Source organism: Grampus griseus (genome assembly GCF_964374135.1).
Source record: "Grampus griseus genome assembly, chromosome: 5".
Taxonomy (NCBI): Eukaryota; Metazoa; Chordata; class Mammalia; order Artiodactyla; family Delphinidae; genus Grampus; species Grampus griseus.
In genome coordinates, this window is record NC_138998.1 from 38,288,250 (window position 1) to 38,309,598 (window position 21,349).

General features: G+C 42.7%; 1 long non-coding RNA gene across 1 annotated transcript in view; it reads right to left on the reverse strand.

The window, feature by feature from the left end:
* The window catches only part of LOC309822468, a 59,556-nt gene that overhangs the window by 11,423 nt on the left and 26,784 nt on the right, over window positions 1-21,349 (reverse strand). Inside the window, exon 2 of the long non-coding RNA XR_014296739.1 lies at window positions 3,617-3,747. This is a non-coding gene — a long non-coding RNA (uncharacterized lncRNA). The remainder of the gene's footprint in view (window positions 1-3,616; window positions 3,748-21,349) is intronic.

The following is a 21,349-nucleotide window of genomic DNA, read 5'->3' on the forward strand; positions in this document are numbered from 1 at the left end:
AAATAGCAAAAGTTTACTTGCCGTTCTCACTGTGAGTCCATTACTGGGTTGGCTGGGGGCCAACCAGGGCCAAGCTGATGGAATAGCTTCCTCAGGAGACTGTTCCCTGCTGTGGCTGAGGGGAAAGAGAGCAGACACAACTGTCCGCAGGCTCGTGAAGTTCCTGCCGGAAGTGATGTCACTTCTGCTCACCTTTTATAGGCCAAAGCACATCACATGGACATGCCTAACTTCTTCAGAGGGTGGGAAGGTACAGTATCATGACGTTCCCCAGGAGGTAGGGAGCCGAAAGTATTTGGAACAGCACAAATGCCTACCACCACATAAGTGCCAGGAGAGGCCCAACTTCATCATGAGTCTTTTGTATAACGTTATTCGTCTGCTAGGCCTGCCCTAACAAAATGCCACAGACTGGGTAGATCAAATAGAAAAATTTTTCTCGCAATTCTGAAGGCTAGAAGTCTGAGATCAAGGCTTGGCAGTACTGGTTTCTGCTGAAGCCTCTCTTCTTGGTTTGTGGATGGCCGTTTTCTCCCTGTGTCCTCACATGGCCTTCCCTCTGTGCCTGTCTGTGTCCTAATCTCCTCCTCTTATAAGGACGCCAGTCATATTGGACTAGGGCCCACATTAATGACTTCATTGTACCTTGTCACCTCTTTAAAGTCTGGGGGTTAGGACTGAATTTGGGGTGAGGGGTGGGTGGAGCACAATTTATCCCATAACAGATATCATGTTAAAATTGGGACCTGTCTCGTTAATTGGGGCTATGACAATGCTAGGAGTATGCAGAACTTTTGGATACATCTTATCCCTATACTTGGTGCCAAAACTCTAATGAAATAAACTTCTGCAAACAAATCATCTCTTGCTATGACCTTTAAGACAGATGCTGTGATTAGAATTAAAAAAAAAATTTTTTTTAAGAAATGTAAATTCAATGGCAGGCCTATAGAGAAAGTTTCCCTAATTCATTGAACACCCTAAACTCTTTCTGAACTTATTAGATAGTACTGATTTCACTTTTTACTGGCTTAGTAATTCTCTTGTGATAGCTATATGGTAGAAAACCACAGACCAGTTAACTCTTATTGAATACTTCCCTGCTATTAGACACTGACCTAGGCTAGGGATTCTCAAACTTGCCTATATATCAGAATCCCAGTAGGTCTGGGATGGGCCTGAGGTTTTGCATTTCTACTGAGTTCCCAGGTGCTGCTGGCGATGCTGCTTCGGGTCCAGGGACCAGGCTTCAAGCAGGGCTGGATTAGGAAGCTGTGGCTGGGGTGATGCAAAACCAGCTTCACGTGCCTTCTCATCTGGGTGCCTGTGTGTGGGGGTGCTGGGAGCTACCAGGTTAATGTAGGTATGCACACTGGCACCTTCCAGGCACTGGCAGACAGCAAGCCAGGGAGAATCATCTAACCAGGACTAGCTCTTCTGTGTTTTTCATCACTGCACAAACCATGTAACTAACCTTCCTCACTCTGCACAAGGCCTGCCTCCTCTTGGCTCACTTTTCAGTCATTCTGGTTTTGTTTTTAGAACAGAGGGTCCTGGTAGAACATTCTTTTGAACAGTTATGCCAATTCCACCAGTCTTGAGGAAAAAAAACACTAACCCAAATCCTTTTACCATTTCCAACCGTGCTGTTGTCACAAACAAAAATTCCCTGGGCCCAGGGTTAACTTCGACCAGTTCTGCTTTGGGTGTCACGGAGCTCCCTGCCGAGACACAGCATGGCAGCCTGTACTCACTCTCTTCTTGACATCCTCGCCCTCCTATTGGGGCTGCAGACTCCAGCCCTGCCATTAGGACTGGTGGTTTTTTAGTTCCCCAAGGAGCAGGGACAGCCAGGGAGGTGACAAGTGTATATGCCCAGAGGTGGCTGAGGCAGACATTGTTCTCTGCCTACCCAATATCCGTTCTCCTTTTCTTCCTTACTAAGCAGATCCCAGTGTCGTTCAGGGTGGCAATGTGTCCCCTAAATGCCGTGGCAATGCCCTTGCAGCCAGCAGTAGCTGTGTGACCCAGTACTGACCAATGACATCCAAGGAATTTCTGCATGGGGCTGCCAGGAATGGCTTTTAAAAGGGGTCTGGCTCAGCTGGGGTGCTCTTATGGCCTTCCCTTTCCCTTTTTTTTTTTTTTTTTGCGGTACGTGGGCCTCTCACTGTTGTGGCCTCTCCCGTTGCGGAGCACAGGCTCCAGACGTGCAGGCTCAGCAGCCATGGCTCACGGGCCCAGCCCCTCCGCGGCATGTGGGATCTTCCCGGACCGGGGCACGAACCCGTGTCCCCTGCATCGGCAGGCGGACTCTCAACCACTGCGCCACCAGGGAAGCCCCCCTTTCCCTTTTTTTCCTTCCTGGAATTCAGGTGCAAGGCTTGGAGTTGCAGCAGCCACTTTGCTACAAGAGCTGCACACTGAGGAAGTTGGAGCAGGAAGAAAGAAGGAGCCTGTCTCTTGAATGACCTCCCTGCAGCTGCTGATCTCCAAACTTCCTCTTCTGTGAGAAAACAAACCCCTTACTCAGCGAGGCCTCTGTCAGGTTTTTGGTTACTCAGTTACCCGCGCGGGCTCTGCCTCAGGCAGCGTGGTGTCTGGGAAGGAAAAGAAGTGATTGCGAAAGGACATGAGCATGCTCCCTGCCACTGATGATGCTGATGATAAGCACTTACTGTAGCTCAAGCACGATGCCAAGCCCAGGACACACAGAACCCTGGAGTTGAAAGGAATCTCAGGCAACATCCAGCCTCACCCTATCCCCTGTGGATGGCAAACTCGGAAGTGGTGAGGGGGTTGGAGGACTTGCATGGGAGCTGGGAGCAGAGCATTCTGTATAGAAAGGTTAAATCATGTCTCCCAGTTTCCAAATGTATCAAGACACTGTTGTGATTAATGTAATATAATAATATATATAATAGAATAATATATATTACTATGTAGAATGATATATAATATATATTAATATAATAAAAGCATCACTGAATGCAGAGGTTGTGACCATGATGAATTTTCTGGTGCGTGTGTATTTAAAGGGTTTTCATACCCCAGGAGTCATGACCACCTCCTCATGCAGACCTGCCCTGTGGTGTTCCTTCTCCTGAGAAAGTTCCCTGGGAATCTCAGAGTCTTTCTTACCTGGAGTTCAGCTCTGCCTCTGGGTAAGTTCTACCACTGATCTGGTCCACATAAGGGCCGTTGAGAATAAGCCCCTCCAAATATTTGGAAATCAGCAGTCGTATGTCCTGGTACCTCTTACCCCATTGTCACCTCGACCTAGGGTGACAGCTTGTCCTGGTTTGCCTAGGATTATCCCAGCTTTAAAACTGAAAGCTCTGGGACTTCCCTGGTGGGCCAGTGGTTAAGACTTCAGCTTCCAATGCAGGGGATGTGGGTTCGAACCCTGGTCGGGGAGCCAAGATCCTACACGCCTTGTGGTCAAAAACCAAAACATAAAACAGAAGCAATACTGTAACAAATTCAATGAAGACTTTAAAAATGGTCCACATCAAAAAAATCTTTTAAACAGAACAAAACAAAACCCTGAAAGCTCTGTGTCTGGAAACCTTCTCAGTCCTGGGCAAATCAGGATGGTTAAGGGCCTAACCCGTACCTGTCTACCCTTTTTCAGGCTAAGCAATATGTTTCCTAAAATGTTGGTAGTAGAATGAGGTGTCTCCTCCCACCCTGTCCCTCCTCTCTGGCACACTCCAGCTTGTCAACGTCACTCGTAAAATGCAGCACCTGGAACCAGAGACAATAGTGTTGAGTTCAGCAGACCTGTCAATGCAGTCAATCTGTAACCAACTGTACAACCATTGGCTCATAAGTGTACACGTGGTCAATTAAAACCATAGGGCTTATTTCCCTCAAGTCTGGTTTCCCCGCTCTCACTCTGGATTTGGCAATTGGCTTTTTCAAACTAATGGCAGTTTGTTTTTTAATTTATTCTAGTTTAGCATTTTGGCTTGGGCCCAGGCATCATTCTTGTCCAGGTGATGTGAATGGTGAGCATGTAGCATCTCTTACTGGTGGTCTCACGCCTGCGTGTGACTTCTGAATATTTGGTAAACACTTCTTCTATGCCCTCATCCAAATTGTTGATTATGTTTGACAAAGAGCCCTGGGGCACACCACCGAGACATCCTTTTAGAGTAACAACAAGCTGTCAGTCAATAATCTGTAGTTTTCTTGTTCAGCCACCTAGGAATCCATCTCACTGTGTTTTGGCCCTTGGGGGTAAACCACAATGACTTTGAGCATATGCTCCTGAAAAATAAAGATACTTTAGGGGCTGAAGCCTTTCCCAAAGAGGTGAGGGTGTCACCAGGTCAACTCCACCTGAATGAGCACAGATAGTTGAGGCACTGACCCTATAATTACGTGGGCGGTTTACTCCCTGCAAAGCCCTAATGGTCAATTGACTCCCTTTGGTCACTCACAGGTCTCTGAGTCTCCTCCTCTCACCAGAAATTAGTTAGTAAACCCGTGGGGAGTTCAGATCGATTTGCTTAGTATTCCAAGATTTTATTCTGTCACATAAAGAAATTGGTACCGTGGGATATATTATACTTTCAAATGTATCCTCTTAGAACTTGTGTTTTAACTTTTCTATTCCTCTACCTGTTCCTATAACCTCGATTACAGCTGAGCTATGGCCTACGGAGAAACGCCAAGGCCTTCCATGTGCAGTTCCAAGAGTTTTGACAAAAGTATGCGTCCATATAATGAGCACCCCAATCAAGGTACAGAGCATGTCCATCACCCTAGGAAGGTCCCCTCCTTTACCCTTCACACGGTCTAAGGCTCTAACATGGCAACAGATCTTAGACACCATGCAGATATAATTAGGGTGGAGTAAATAAGCTCTAAGAATAAAATTAAGAGATATACATGATTTGAATGTCCCTCCTACATTCAACTGTCCCTCCAGTTCAGAATGTTCCTCCCTCTCCACGGGGCAAGGTAACCAAGTGTTTACTACATTGTTTCCCCACAATTCCCATTGCATAATTTTTTTCAAATACCTCAACATGTCATAACAATTAAAGTGTTTATTCTGTGCTGTAACTTGTAGTATTTAACAAATATGTATATAAAATTGAATCTGTCTGGACACGAGTGTCATTAGGTATGTAAGGACCAATGTCATGGTCATTGGTTGGCAGAATTGACCCATGAAGCCTGCAGTCGGCAGAGGTGCAGGAGTGGGTGCCAGCTGGCCTCCATCACTGGTTTGTGTTGGCTGCTATTTAAGGAGCCCTGCATTTGCAAGTGCATCGCTGACTGCTGTGGCTGACACACCTGCAGGTGTCTGGTGAATGTGAGTGATTGGTGGGGCCTGGCTTTGCAAATAGTGAAGACTTCTTCTGTTGCCAGAGAGGAACTGGACTGGCCCATTCATCATAAGTGGACAGAAGATAACTCTCTGTAATACTACCTCGTAAAGAGTATGGAAATAGTAAATCGTGAAACATTTATTATGATGGTGACGTTAGGAAAACTCTGGGAAGTTCTTTAAGTCGGATAGCAAATTATGTTTTAGGGATCCTGTCTCAGGTTCAGCTTTGGTGTTTTTGCCCAGCTATGGTTAGGTCCTACTTACATCACTGGGTAGCAATAAAGAACTATTAGCAGTAACATCAGTAATAACCACCACCATTATGACAGCAATAGCAACCGTTACTGTCTGCTCATGTGCTGGATGCTGTGCTGCGGAGCTTATGTAAGTCATATTAACTAATTCCCACGGCTGCACCATTTATAGATGAAGTAATTGGAGTCAGACAGGTTAAGTAACTTGCCTAACAGGGCTACACCACATGAGCAGCAGCATTTGTACCAGGTTTACTAGTCAGTGTCCCAGGGGAGAACAGATGGCCGACTTAAATTGGGCGATCAGAAGTGAGTATACATAAGGTGTGGGCAGGGTTTAAGGAAACCATAAGGGCTATTAACAGTGGGGCCCTTGGACCCCTAAGCCAGTGGAGCAGAGGAGAAAGCTGGGGACAGTGAGGCTGTGTGGAGAGGGCTCTTTCAGGAGCTGCGGTCTTTGGTTGAGAGTCACAGTCAGTCATGGGGACATCCACGGATACGGGGAGGATAGGTGCTCTGACCTCAGAGCACTTGCCTGCCTCCACTCCACTGGGCTCTCCGTTGATAAAGCCAGTGGAAGCAAGCGGTGGAGCCCCGTTGACGTAGTCGAGTATGGGTATTGAAAACTTCTTTCAGTCTATGGATTGCTTTTTTCACTTCATGTATGCTGACTTTTGTTCTACATATGTTTTACACTTTAATGTAATCAGAGTTAGATTTTCTTTCATGGTTCGTGCTTTTATCTCATTAAAGAAATTCCTTTCCTACTCAGATGTCGTAAGAATAGGCTCTTATTTTCTTCTACCTGTGTTAAGATGTTGTTTTCCGCATTGGTCCCTAGTATCTATAATTTTGTATGTGCGGGTGAAAAAGTGACTTTTCCCCCCAATAAACAGCCAGTTGTCCCAGCATCATTCACTGGTCTAAACTGTAATGCCACCCTTGCCATGAATGGGGTTTTCACACGTGTGGGGACCTGCATGTAAATGTGTTCCTTGGCTGATTTGTCTATCTGGGCTTGTTATTTTACAGACACCTGGCACTCGTTATTTTAGTGTCTCCTTCTTAGTGAGTTGTATTATCCAGAAGTGTGAGTCCCCATCTCCTTCTCTTCCTCCTCCTTCTTCAATTTTTTTCTTAGCTGTACTTTTCCTTTTGTTACTTGCTATTAATCTGAGAATGAACTTGACAAGTTCCATGAAAAAAATTTGTTGGGGTTTTGTCTGGAATTGCATGGCATTTATTGATTAATTTGGAGAGAAATGACTTATTTAAAATAAGAAGTTTTGGGGAATTCCCTGGTGGTCCAGTGGTTAAGACTTGGCGCTTTCACTGCTGTGGGCCTGGTTTCCATCCCTGGTCGGGGAACTAAGGTCCCACAAGCCGTGTGGCTCGGCCAAAAATAACCCAACAGAACAAACAAACAAAAATATTAAGTTTTGCCATTTGTGACTGTGGTACATATGTCTACTTGTTTAGGTGTACTTCATTTTCATGTCCTTCATTATAATTTGATAATTTCCCCTGGATCATGTACTATTTTTGTTAGAATTTTTTTCCTAGTTTAATACCTGGTGGTTTTGTTTTGTTTTGTATTAAGATTGGAAACTTCTTTTTTATTACAATTTTTATTAGTTGACTCTTGTCTAAATACTTTTGTTTTTTCATCTGTTGATCTTTTATATTTAGCAACCTGTTAAAATGTCATATTAGGTATAATAGTTTTAAAGGATCTCTTAGATTTTCTGTGTTGTGGTAGGCAAAAGTCTAAGAAAGTCCTCAAGATTTTCACCTTCTGATATACACCCCCATGTAATCTCCTCCACTGAGTGTGGCAAGATCTGTGAATATGGTGGAATAGTCACTCCCTTGAATAGGTTATTTTACATGGTAAAGATGATGGGATAGTCACTCCCATTACTGTTATATCATACAAGACTCAGTCTTAGCACATGGAAAGGAAAGACTCTCCTGGAGGCTTTGAGTAAGTACACTGTCATAGGGCGGGGCATGTGGCAAGGGACTGCAGGCGGCTTCTGGGAGCTGAGGGCAGCTCCCAGACGCTCAAGGAAATGGACACCTCAGTCCTACAACCACAGGAATTTAATTCTGCCAACAACTGCATGAGCTTGGACAAGGACCCTGAGCTCCAACTGAGAATAGAAACAGGGAGCCACTTTGATTTCTGCCTTCTGAGACCTTGAGCAGAGAACAAAATTCTACTGAACTATGAGGTAATAAGTGTGTACTGTTTGAAGCTGCTATACTTGTGATAATTTATTACCCTGAAACAGAAAACAAATACATACATAAACAATTATATTGTCTGCAATTAATGGTAAGATTTTTTTCTTCCTTTCCAACCATTAAACATTTTATATTCACCTCTGGTCTTACTGTGGGTGCTGAAACCTTGGGTTAAATAGAAGAGCTGATATTGAAAATCCTTGAATTTTTCTTGATTGTGAGGAAACACTTCCAATGTTTCATCATTTGGTATAATGTTTGCTGTGATTTCTTGGAGGACATCTTTTATGAGGTCATGAGCTTTCCCTTCTATTCCTACTTTGCTAAGAGTTTATTTTCTAATTATAAATGGGTTTTAAGTTGTTAAATGAGTTTTCTAGATCTATGGAAATAATTATGTATTTTTCCTTTTTTAACATGCTAACTGGCCCCTACATTGATAGATTTTCTGAAACTAAACCACTGTTTCATTCTGGCAATGAACCTCACTTTATTTTTTAGGTTTTAATACATTGCTGGATTTAGTTTGCTAAAATCTTATTTAAGATTTTTGTTATCTTTCTTCAAATATTTGGAAAACTATCAAGGATTGTTGCTTTTTTTTCTTTTCTTTTTTTTTGAGTTTAGAACTCAAACTTTTATTCATGCTGGAAAGGGGAAGAAAAATGATTAGCAGTCACATACATGGTGTAACAAGACTGATTCTTCCCATACAGAGCAACATAAAAGTACTTTTTCCTCCTATTTTTACAGTTTCAATTTCACAACAGCTTACCATTTCCCCATACATGCATGACTAGTATTCTTTAAATACCAATGACAGTTACTGCATCATGCCCAAATCATGGGTTAAGAACTGAACTATCATGTCAACATATTTTTAAACATTAAAAAGAGCACCTAGAAAGATCCCAAGTGTATAAATATTGGGGATTTAAAATTTTCAAAATGAAGTTCAATGGGAAGAGGGACATGATAAAAAAGCCACTGGTATTACTTTATCACAAAGGATTCAGACCTTTCCCTGAATTTTCACAAACACACCGTAATCTAGTAATAAAGCACCTCCCCATCCCCAGTTTTGCTTATTTCCCAAACTGATTTTGGCTGATAGCTTCCTCTCTAATACGGTTATCACTTAAAAAAACACAAACATTCAAACTAAAGATACAGTGGATTACTGACTGGAACCTTAGCAAGCCTACATGGATTGTTTGCTCCCAAATATTACAGTAATTTTACAGTGATCACAAAAAGTCATTAGGTTCTCCTTGTTACAATGACGACGAAAAGTAAAAACTCTTGCTGTTTCTAATACTCATCACAAAGAAGAGATGTGCTTATAAGGCAGGAAGTAACACAAAATTCCTTTAGAAATCATTGCATTTTCACTTTGCTCAAGTTTTCAACTGCAAAACCTCAGTGGAAAAAAATGTTGCAAACCCATAAGAGTACATCTCACCATTTTAAGTGCACTCCAAAATCTCAAGCTTACTTTAAAAGCCCACAATATGGGTATTTAAAGTCTTTTCGAAGACCTCTCCCAAATACCACACATCTCCAGATAAACCATGTAAGAAGCTTGAAAGCAGTGAAGGATGTTAACCTGCTGATGCAAATTTCTGACACCAATCTTTCAAGCCACCAATAACCAGGTCTTCAGTTATCTTTTCAGTCTTCCCCATCTTGCAGCAAAGCAATTTTGCTTTTTCCCCTGCACTTAGCAGAGTTCTAAGCATTTTAGAAAGTTTCCAAGCAACTTTTTTTGTGTGCTTGCAAGCGATAATTTAACTAGCATTAACAATTTACTATTAACTAGTGCTTTATTTGCCCATGAGCTCTATATAATTCCCCAGAGCTCTGCCTACTGATCTTTTCTCCAGAGAACTCCCTTCAACCCCCATTCCCTACCACTCCCACCCTCTACAACCCATACCTAACCACAACCCTCCCCCCTTCTCCCTTTCTTCACGCCCACCCCTCCCACCCTTCCCAGCACCTGCGGCAGGCTTTTCCCTCCCCACCACCCCTCACCTCAGGGTCCTCCCATTTGAACACTAAGATTGCTCTGAAATATGATCAAGTAAAATCGAAGTTAAAAAACACATAGAGCAAGATGAATCAAAGATCACTGTCGGTACCCTGACCACTCCCTTCTTAGTAGGAATGCCCAAACTATACCTGCCATTTCTATCACAATTTGGGCATGACCAACTCGTACCTCCAGCACAGTACAATGACCCCCCTCAATTTGCCAGTTGGCTCATTTAAGTATTTGCCTAAGGCATTTCCATCTTGAACGCTTTCCCAACACACAGATTATATCACTTCATGTATGCTGACTGGCGGGCGGGTAGATGAGAGGGTCACGGAGATGCATCCGCGAGCTCCGTCTACAAGGCAGCACTCTGCGTTGTGGCATCGCGTTAAAACGTTCTACAGCTTCAGAGTCCTCTGGGAGCAAGGTGCGTAGCACAGAACTAGTACAACAGGAGGCTGAATTTAGAAGATGCAGCATCTGAAAACCTCCACCCCAGAACAGGACAGGTGCCTGCTGGCATTCACGTGCCCAGAGATCGCTGCTCCCGGATTACACACTCAAAGCAACACAACTGCTGAAGGCCCCGGATGCATCTGCTTTGGACTTTTAAAGATTGCCCCCTCATAAGCTCATCTGAAAACCTTAAAGGGTGGTCTCCTGAATGAATACAGGGCTTCCTGAGCAAGGCCTGGAAACAGGACACTGAAGAACTCCTCCTCCTAAGCCTCTGGAAATTCAATCTGTAGACATCAATTTAGGCGGGCTCTCTCCTCCTCCAGGGTCTCCCCTCCTGCACTGCTACGACTCACACTGGCCAGGGGCTCCATTTCTCCTGGTGCCACCAGCTTGCCATGATGAACACTATAGTAACAAACCACGGTCTACGAAGCATTTTTGTAGCTTTCAGCTGGTACCATCGCTGTGGGCCCACCCAAGGGTGCACCTTCAATCCCCACCCTCTCCACCGGCAAGCAAGACCAACCCGCCCACCCAGAGTCTCCGCTGGGGACGCCTCTCCTCCTTCGGGATTACCAACAATACCGACTCCGGCAGGGACTCCAGCAACTTTCCCGGCTTACCAGATTACCAGAAGCAACGTTTTAAGTGAAGGGGTAACCTCGAGAGAGTTAAGAGGGGGGAGGAGGGGCAGAGTGAGGTCATAGAAGAGGTAAGCATGGGACCTAGAGGAAAAGTCCAAAGGGGTGCACTGCCACCTGGAAAATAAAGTGGGCGTCAATTTTGTCTGCCTACAGCTCCCGCCTGTCAGATACACCAGGCGCCGTACCAGTAACCGCTCAGGGTGGCACCTGACCTCCATCACTCCCTAGACCACCCTCACACCCAGACCTGGGTTCCACCCAGCTGGGCCTGGCTGGACCCTGTCCCAGGCCGAACCAGAATTACATACCGCCCTGTGCCAGAACTGTCAGCCCCACGAAGCTAAGTTCAGTTTCCACAATGCCAGGCAGGTTCACAACCCTCTGTCTGGAAAAAAAAGGGGGCTGCTGGTATTGACAAGTTCAAGTGCTGCCCTCCCTGCCCATCTGCATCCCTGTACCCCACTGCCTTCCTTCCTGCAAATTTTGAGGGCGTCGACTGCCCAAGTGTGTCTCCAGCAAGGGCCGCGGGACCATCAGCCTCCTCCTCCTGTCTCTCTGCCTTCCTCCTTCCATACAAACCAGGGCACTGGGGGCCGCTCAGCCTACACAGGAGCGGCGCCCTCCTAGAGGTCAGGCTCCCCTTCTCCAGCAGGCAGCTGCGACAGCCAGGACTGGGGTGTTGTCCTCCCCCCGGGTTACTGTGGGCACTTCCGACGCAGCTCTTCCCAGCACAGTTCCCCCAACATCAAGTCTCTCCTTCAACCTTCCTTCTCCTGGCACCCCCCATCCCCCCAGTCCCATCTAACTCTGCCATCTCCCCCACCTGTCTCCTGAGACCCTAAACTGGCCACCTCCTCCCCCAAAACTAAGCCCAGACCCCCTGCCCTCCCTGTCGCTAGCTCCTCGCTTTTTTTTCTTTTTAAATAGAATTTTTCTTTAAGAGCAGTTTTACATTCACAGCAAAGTTGAACAGAAAGTACAGAGTGTTCTCATAAACTCCATCTCTCCCCACGCTCCCAGACTCCCTCGTTATCAACATCCTTCACAGAGTGGTACATTTGTTAACAACTGATGAATCTACGTTGACACATCCTTATCACCAAAAGTCCATAGTTCACATTAGGTTTCACTCTTGGTGTTGTACATTCTATGGATTTTAACAAATGCATAAGGACATGCATCCACCATTATAGTATCATACAGAGTACTTTTACTGCTCTAAAGATCCTCTGCAATCTGCTGATTCATCCCTCCCTCCCTCCAACCCCTGGCAACCACTGATCTTTTTACTGTCTGCATAGTTTTACCTCTTTTACAATGTCATATAGTTGGAATCATACAGTATGCAGCTTTGGCTTCTTTCACTTCATAATATGCATTTAAGTTTCTTCCATGTCTTTTCATGACTTGATAGCTCATTTCTTTTTAGCACTCGGTAATATTCCATTGTCTGCATGTACCACAGTTTATCTGTTCACCTACTGAAGGACATCTTGGTTGCTTCCAGGTTTTCGTAATTATGAATAAAGCTGCTATAAACATCCATGTGCAGGTTTTTGTGTGGACATAAGTTTTCAAGTCCTTTGGGTAAATACTGAGGAGTGTGATTGCTGGATCATAGGTAAGAGTATGTTTAGTTTTGCAAGAGGCTGCCAAACTGTCTTCCCAAGTTGCTGAACGATTTTGAAAGATCATTGCCATTTTTTAGCTGTTGAATTTTTTTTTATTACTGATTTGACTTATTTTTTAAAGTTTATAGATCTTTTCAGGCTTTTAAAATTCTTGTTCGATTTTTTAATGTTTTTCTAGAAAATTGTCTACTGCATCTAATTATTAATTGTTCTATTGTTCACAGCTTTCATGAAATTAAAAAAATTTTTCCCATATCAATATTTATATTTAATTTTCATATTTAGTATCATTTATTTGTGCCTTTTCTTGTTTATTACTGACTAATTTTGGAGAGTTTTATCCATTTTACAGGTCTGTAAAGAGTCAGCTTTTGATTTTTATTAAACCTAGTTAGTTAGCTTCCCATTCACTTCTGTTCTTACATTTATTAGTTTCTACTTTGTTTTACTATTATTTTTATGTCTTCAACTGAATGCTTTAGAGCATTAGCTTTTAATTCTTCTTTTCTATTGTACCTAAGTTCTTCTCTAAGCACTGTTGCATTCCACATGTAGAACGGTACCCATTTCTAAATATTTTGTAATCTTTATAATGGTTTATTCTTTAACACATGAAATATTTAGAAAACTATTTCTTATTGTTCAAATACATTGATTCATTTAAAAAATTTGTTTTTGATTGTATTTTCTTGGTGGTACTGAGTTTTTGTACTTACTGAGATTCTTTTTGTTGTTGTTCAGGGATCAATTTTTGTAAATATTCAACTTTGATAAATGTTTTAAGTGTGACAGGAAAAAAAATATGTTCCTAACATTGGGCACATGGTCAGATTATTCCAAATTTTTGAAACACTAATTCTTTCTGATATCCTTACAGGGTAGTCTGCCTTTTCTTAGATCGAAGGGCTTTTGGAGTCCCAGACTAGCTCTCAGTTTAATTTTTTGTTTCTTTGTGTTTTTGGTTTTTTTGAACATCTTTATTTTATTTTTTTATACAGCAGGTTCTTATTTGTTATCTATTTTATACATATTAGTGTATATATGTCAATCCCAATCTCCCAATTCATCATCCCCCCCCAATTTCCCCCCTTGGTGTCCATACGTTTGTTCTCTACATTCGTGTCTCTATTTCTGCCTTGCACTCAGTTTAATTTTTTGGATTAGGATTCCTGTGCTCTGGGAATAATGTAAACGTGGCTCCTATTTCTGTGAGTGAGTAAGCCTGGGGATTTGATTTCATGTGAAACACTTACTCTTCTTTATCCATAGCAGCAGACAGATGACAAACTCGCTGGACACCCGTAGTCCTGGGGGAATCACTTATATTTATGTGTATAGTTTTTCTAGCCCCCTTTTCATGGAAGGGTTCACAGAGAGTTACAAAACTTGTGCTACATTTATTAGAAATTTGAGAGGTGACTCTCTCAATGAACACTTGATCAAATGATACAGAAGTGCCAATTACAAGGGGAAAAATATATAACAGTATAAGCTTAGGTTTTCATTGTAGTGTTTATTCCAGCACGTATTTCCAACACTACTTTTGAGCTTGATAGAAAGACTTCAGTCATATATAATATTTTTAAATTATCTTTTTAAAACTTCTACTGAGTTGGCTGAAGCTACTAATTAGGTTGCTCAGCTATCTTAGCCAACTTATTCTGTATTTGAGAAATTAGGAACTAAAAGGAATTATTTATTATCTATTTGTACCACTGTCTACAGAAAATGAGATCAGCTCTGACTAAGATTTGCTGTGTACCACTGGTTTGAGGATTTTCCTTCTGCTTTTACACAAAATAACTTTTATAATATGTGGGACAGGGACTGTCCAAATTTCTCACCTACTTATTACTACATCCTACTGAGCTGATTACAGTATTTTTGATCCAGCAGCCCTACAGATGGAAGGCCACTGAAGACTTTAGTAGACCCCCATTTGGGACTATAATCACTCTGAATGAAGAAACCTAAGTTTTCTTTTTAGACTGTGGTATTCACATTTTATTTTTAATTTTTTTTATTAAAAAAAAATTTTAACATCTTTATTGGAGTATAATTGCTTTACAGTGGTGTGTTAGTTTCTGCTTTATAACAAAGTGAATCAGTTATACATATACATATGTCCCCATGTCTCTTCCCTCTTGCATCTCCCTCCCTCCCACCCTCCCTATCCCACCCCTCTAGGCGGTCACAAAGCACCGAACTGATCTCCCTGTGCTATGCGGCTGCTTCCCACTAGCTATCTATTTTATGTTTGGTAGTGTATATATGTCCATGCCACTCTCTCACTTTGTCTCAGCTTACCCTTCCCCCTCCCCCTATCCTCAAGTCCATTCTCTAGTAGGTCTTCATCTTTATTCCTGTCTTGCCCCTAGGTTCTTCATGACCATTTTTTTTTTTTTTTTAGATTCCATATATATGTGTTAGCATACGGTATTTGTTTTTCTCTTTCTGACTTACTTCACTCTGTATGACAGACTCTAGGTCCATCCACCTCACTACAAATAACTCAATTTCGAAGAAACTTAAGTATTAATAACTAAAGTATTAGTTATACTTTAGTGTGACGTATTTGGAGGAAGTAGGATTGGGGTGAGATAAAGTCTTTTTTAGGTCTAAAAACAAGATTGCCCTTTGACTTCTTGATGAAGGTAAGACATCTTAAATGCTTAAACCACCTGACTTAATATTTAATAAAGATGTACCTTTAGTCTATGTTAATCCACCACAGTTCTGAGCTCAGTTATTTTTGACTCATTTATTTTTCTCAGGCTGTGAAAGAGGACGGGTGGAAGGGTACCACTGAAGCATGGCAAGTGTCTCCCATCACTCTGAGCTGGCTCACCCCCACCTGCTGCCAGCCCGTCTTCTTCCTCTGACTCAAAACAGCACCTTGTGACTTTTATAAACATTTTTATCAGCAACATTAATTCTTGAAATCATTATTTTAATTATGTGATAGGCAGGATTGTTTTGTTTATACTAACCCCCAGATTGAATCATAATACTGTACATATTGTAGGTGTTCCAAAAGCTGGTTGGTTCAGAAAGAAGTAACTCTACTAATGGTTGATAATATTTTTTGAGCACTTGCTCTATGCCAGGTGCTGGGATAAGAGCTTTAAATGGGCTGATTTTTGATCATCAGGCCAATCGTATAAGGAGGAAGCAAGTCGTTTATTGTGAAATTTAGGGCTCAGCGAGATTTGAATCCTCATTAACTGTCCTTCTGCTGGCTTGCACTGTCCAGGTTATTTCTTTTGTTGTTCACTTATACTCTACTCTTTATCCTGACCTTTACCTTGAAACATAAGGTAATTTTATTGCCTTGAGAGAATAGTTCTTAAAGGTATAAAAATAATTTTAAAAAGAACTCTTTCTCATTTTGATGAAATCACAGGAACCGTTTCTTCTCTTCCTCATTGGTAGTGTGTCCAGAATGGCAAGACATACTTAGATCACCTTATAACCCTTGACAGAGGATGGAGAAAGAAGACAAGTCCTAAGCTATATGGAAGGACTGATTGATGGAATAAATGAACAAAGGACTAGGACCATAGCTTCTGGTTCACAAAGTGCTGTGTAACAGAGAGAATATGAGCTTTAGGATTCGACCAGGTTTGAAATACCGTCTGCTGCTTACTGATGATGTCACCTGGGACCCATTACATAAGCTCTCTCAGCCACAGTTGCCTTGAGGAAAGAAAGAGTAGAAAAGAAAATAACGTGGTGGTGAATGAAATCTCACACTATAAGTAGGTTACAAACCATAATTCAAAAAGACACATGCACCTCAATGTTCACTGCAGCATTATTTACAATAGCCAGGTCATGGAAGCAATCTAAATGCCCATTGACAGACAAATGGATAAAGAAGATGTGGTACATATACACAATGGAATATTACACAGCCCTAAAAAGGAACAAAACTGGGTCATTTGTAGAAACATGGATGGACCTAGAGACTGTCATACAGAGTGAAGTAAGTCAGAAAGAGAAAAACAAATATAATATATTAACGCATATATGTGGAATCTAGAAAAATGGTACAGATGAACAGGTTTGCAAGGCAGAAATAGAGACACAGACATAGAGAACAAAAGTATGGACACCAAGTGGGGAAAGGGAGGGTGGGATGAACTGGGAGATTGGGATTGACATATATACACTAATATGTATAAAACAGATAACTAATGAGAACCTGTTGTATAGCACAGGGAACTCTATTCAGTGCTCTGTGGTGACCTAAATGTGAAGGAAGTCCAAAGAAGAGGGGATATATGTATACATATGACTGATTCACTTTGCTGTACAGTAAAAACTAACAAAATATTGTAAAACAACTGTACTCCAATTAAAAAAATAATAAATGGTAACAATTACAAGACAGAAAAAGAAAAGAGAAAAGTGGGTTACAACAATATCTGTTAAATCAGAGCACCTTATTGTAATGCAAGTCCTTAAAGATACTTCCTGCTAGCACTGCTAATGATGGAGAAAAGCAGTGGAGGCACTTTTCCCCACACTCACTCTCTTGTGCACCCCTCTACCCAGAATTGGTCTCTACAAGGAAACAGGACTCCCAGAGGGTAGCTGAGTCCATGTCCAGGGCAGAGAAAACCTCAGGATATATGTGGAGCAAAGCAAGAATGATTTCCAGGACTTCCAGAGTTGTGCTGGAAGGACACAGGAATTGACCTGGGGAGGTTCCCACCTGCCTTTGACCATCACAAAGGGAATGGTAATTATAGTTGGAATTGTTGTATTTGTACAAAGTTAATAACATTTAAAAGAAAAGTTAGGGCTTCCCTGGTGGCGCAGTGGTTGAGAGTCCGCCTGCCGATGAAGGAGACGTGGGTTCGTGCCCCGGTCCGGGAAGATCCCACATGCCGCGGAGCGGCTGCGCCCGTGAGCCATGGCCGCCGAGCCTGAGCGTCCGGAGCCTGTGCTCCGCAACGGGAGAGGCCACAACAGTGAGAGGCCCGCGTACCGCAAAAAAAAAAAAAAAAAGAAAATATAAGATGAATGAAGAGGAGGTCATAGTAGAAGAATGAATGCGATGACACGTGTTTAACTTTGGGTTGATTGTAACAAGTAGAACAGTAACACACACCCACTTATTTCTTCTGTTGGGCCATGATTACAGCTGGCTTTCCAAAAACAGTGGGTTCAACAAATCTTGGACCAAAATTTCCATAATACTAGAAAGGTATTGTAGTAAATAGTACTAGATTTTGTATAACTTAGAGAAGGCTTAGGAAGTATAGAAAAAATTAGGAAATGAATTGGGTTGATAATTTAGAGTAGTTTGAAGTGTTCCGTAGTCATTGCGTTCGTGTGTGAAGTGTTCAAAAATGAGTCATGCTAAAATTTTAATTGTAGCTTAGGTAATTTATGGTAATATAAGTATATGATCATTGCTTGAATGTATAAGAAAATTTGACTTTCAAAGTTTTATTAAAATTGAAGGTTTAGTAAATTGAACATTAAACAAAATACAAATTACAATGAGTGTTCTTTCCAAGGGGAGTTTTTTAAATATAAAAAAATGTAATCATTTTTTTGTGTGTGTATGTTGGAGATATTTGTGAGTATTAAATGGATTATAGTCTGAAAAGCAGAATATAAACTTTCTCTTTAAATGAATATTCAACTTTCATTCTCTTTTTCTTTGTGGATGGTAGAGCTTGGTCCATTCTGGGTGTGAGGTCCAATTTCTCTAGGGCTGAGAGGTAACACCTCTCTTCTCTCCTTGGAGTAAAGATGAGACTTATCAGGTGTGATGAAGAATGGGCACCACTTGCCCTTGAGGATTGATTGTCAGTTTATGACAAGTGGGGCTTATCACTGAAAGGGCAATTGAGGGTCTTCCCAATAAGCTAACCACAGATATTGTAAGGGAAGAGAAGAGAGCAGGGCTTTCACTCAGAGGATAAAAGGGATAGCGACCAGAAAACAAGTGAGGCCGGGAAAGCCAGGAGAAGCTAGGCACTCTCAGGTTGAAACTGTGATCCTTAAGTGGGTGCCTTGGCCTAGAGGTAGCCTCAAGTGGGTCAAGTGGGGAAACCCCTGAGGAGCCATGAGGGATCACAGCCCTGGCCAGCACTGTCCGGGATTTCCAGCGCTTTAGTTACTCTGGTGCCCGAAGGACATGGCTACTGAAGCAGAAATCCTGGCGCTCGTCTCATCAGTTATCGTAGCCTTATAATGTATTTAATATTTGGCAGAGCTGGTTCCTCCTTACAATTCTTTCCAAAGTTGCCTTTTCCATGGCACCTACACAGAAGTTAAGAAGAAAAACCACTTTAAATAAAGGAATGAAGCTAGAAATGTTTCAGAGAACGGAGGGCATAGCATCCGTCAGCTACTCAGAGAGCTCATGAAGGATGAGGAAGATGCTGCAACTACATCTGGTTGATCTTCCCTTCCCAGACCATCAGTCAGAGGGAGGGTACATGAAAAGCAAAGAGAAATTTTCCTTGTCTATTAGGGTGCATGAAGATTTAAGTGGCATTTGACTAGACTTCCAGGGCAGGGAGATAATCTCTAACAGTAGAAAAATTTAGGAAGCTCAGTTAACTAGACTAGACTGCTTAACATTTGCCTAATATTTAAACTACCCAGTCAAAATAACGATGTCCCCTTCACCGTTATGAGTCTGTGATTTTCTTTGTCTTTAAAGGACAGAGATACACGAATTGAAGTAATCAAAATACAATTAAATCCTAGAGGATAAGATACGAGGCAACCTTCACTGTATTTGTGATAGAAATTTGCATGCTGATTATACCCTGTGCTGGAGTGCTGGGGAGTGAACCCCAATCTTACATTTATAAAGGATGGGACAGCACTCTACCATTTATTCATGCATGAAGCATTTATTGAGAGCCTATGAGGTACCTGTGCCAGGCATTAGGAAATAACATGGTGAGCGAAACAGACATGGGCCTTGACCTTGTGGAGATCACTGCCTAAGTGGAGGAGGAAGACATAAAATAATCATGCACATGCCTGCATAATTGCATATTGTGATAAATCCTTTTTTTTAAATAAATAAATTTATTTATTTTTGGCTGCATTGGGTCTTCGTTGCCGCATGCGGGCTTTCTCAGTTGCAGTGAGCGGGGGCTACTCTTCGTTATGGTGCGTGGGCCTCTCACTGCAGTGGCTTTTCTTGTCGCGGAGCACAGGCTCTAGGCGCGCGGGCTTCAGTAGTTGTGGCTCACAGGCTCAGTAGTTGTGGCTCGCGGTCTCTAGAGCACAGGCTCAGTAGCTGTGGCACACGGGCTTAGTTGCTCCATGGCATGTGGGATCTTCCTGGAGCAGGGCTCGAACCAGTGTCCCCTGCATTGGCAGGCAGATTCTTAACCACTGCACCACCAGGGAAGTCCTATTGTGATAAATTCTTGAGGGAAAGACACTTGGTGCTGGGAGAGACAATCTAGCCTGGGGCAGGAAGTTTATGGAGGAACTGACTTTTAGGCTGAGATCTGAAGCACAAGTGTGAGGCAAGGCAGAGGAAAGGCGAGGGGAGAGAGTTCCCGGCAGAGGGAACAGCCTGTACAGAGCTCCAGGGCAGCAAAATGCCCTCATGGAATGCTTGAGGAGCTTACAGAAGGCTGGTGCGTGGGAGCAGGAAGTAGACGATGAAGGTGGAGAGGCGGGCCTGAAGACCCTAGGAGGATGTGGTCCTTGTTCTAAGAGTGACATGAGGCCTGAATGTTTAAGCAGAGGCCTGACACGATCAGAAGTGTCTGGAAAGGGTCACTCTGGCTGCCCTGCTGTGAACATACAGGAACAGGCACAGGAGGATGCTGGCAGCTCAGTGAAGAGGGTGTTACTGTAACACCCACTCAGTGTTGGCGTCTCCTTCCCCCCAGTCTGTCCACCAAGACCTCAGGTTACACAATATTTGTAGCGGTGACCTTTCTCAGCAACTCGGTGCCCTGGGCCTACGGTGGGGCTTTGAGGAGCTTCTAAGGTTTCAAAAGCACCCCAGGAGGGCTAAATATTTTTGTTGCTGACCCAATGGGCCTGAGGCTTCCTAAATCATAACTGCCGCATCCTGCTAGGCCCCAGGGTGCTTTTTGGTGGTGTCCTGCTTGTGTTCTCTCCTGCCCCAACCCCACTTTGCCTGAGGACACGATCCTACAGAGCCTGAGAGGGCATGGCTTCAGGCCATACTTTGAGCAATCGTAATTCTTAATGAAATTCATTTCTATTTTCCTCCTTACTGACCTGCAAAACTTTCACGTACATCATTTGAGGATTAATTATGAATTTTGAGGCAATGTCCGTGTAAACTGATATGCTGTCTTTCAAATCTTAAAAAAGTGAAGTGAGTTTTCTCTGGCAGAACTATTTAGTGGAGCTATTACATTTTTGTAGTGTTAATTTTTTGCCACAAAATAATAAATGGTACCAACAAAATAATATGGTATCAACCTTCTGGAAATTAAGGCTGGTTTTAGGGGATCTGAGTAAGATTTAGGACTACATGTATCACTGCATCTTGGATTCAGCAATCAAAATAGTTTATTTTGCGACAAATTACATTTAAAAAATACTTTGTTCTTCTCTAATTAGAACAGAGGGATGCTTACCCTATCAAAAGAGATCAAATCCACTCTGTTCACCATCCTGGCGCCTGTGGAAGCCTGCCAGCAACGGGACTTCCACAGCAGTAACCGCTGGGGAGGCTGGGGCCTAGGGCCACTTCTGCTGGCTCT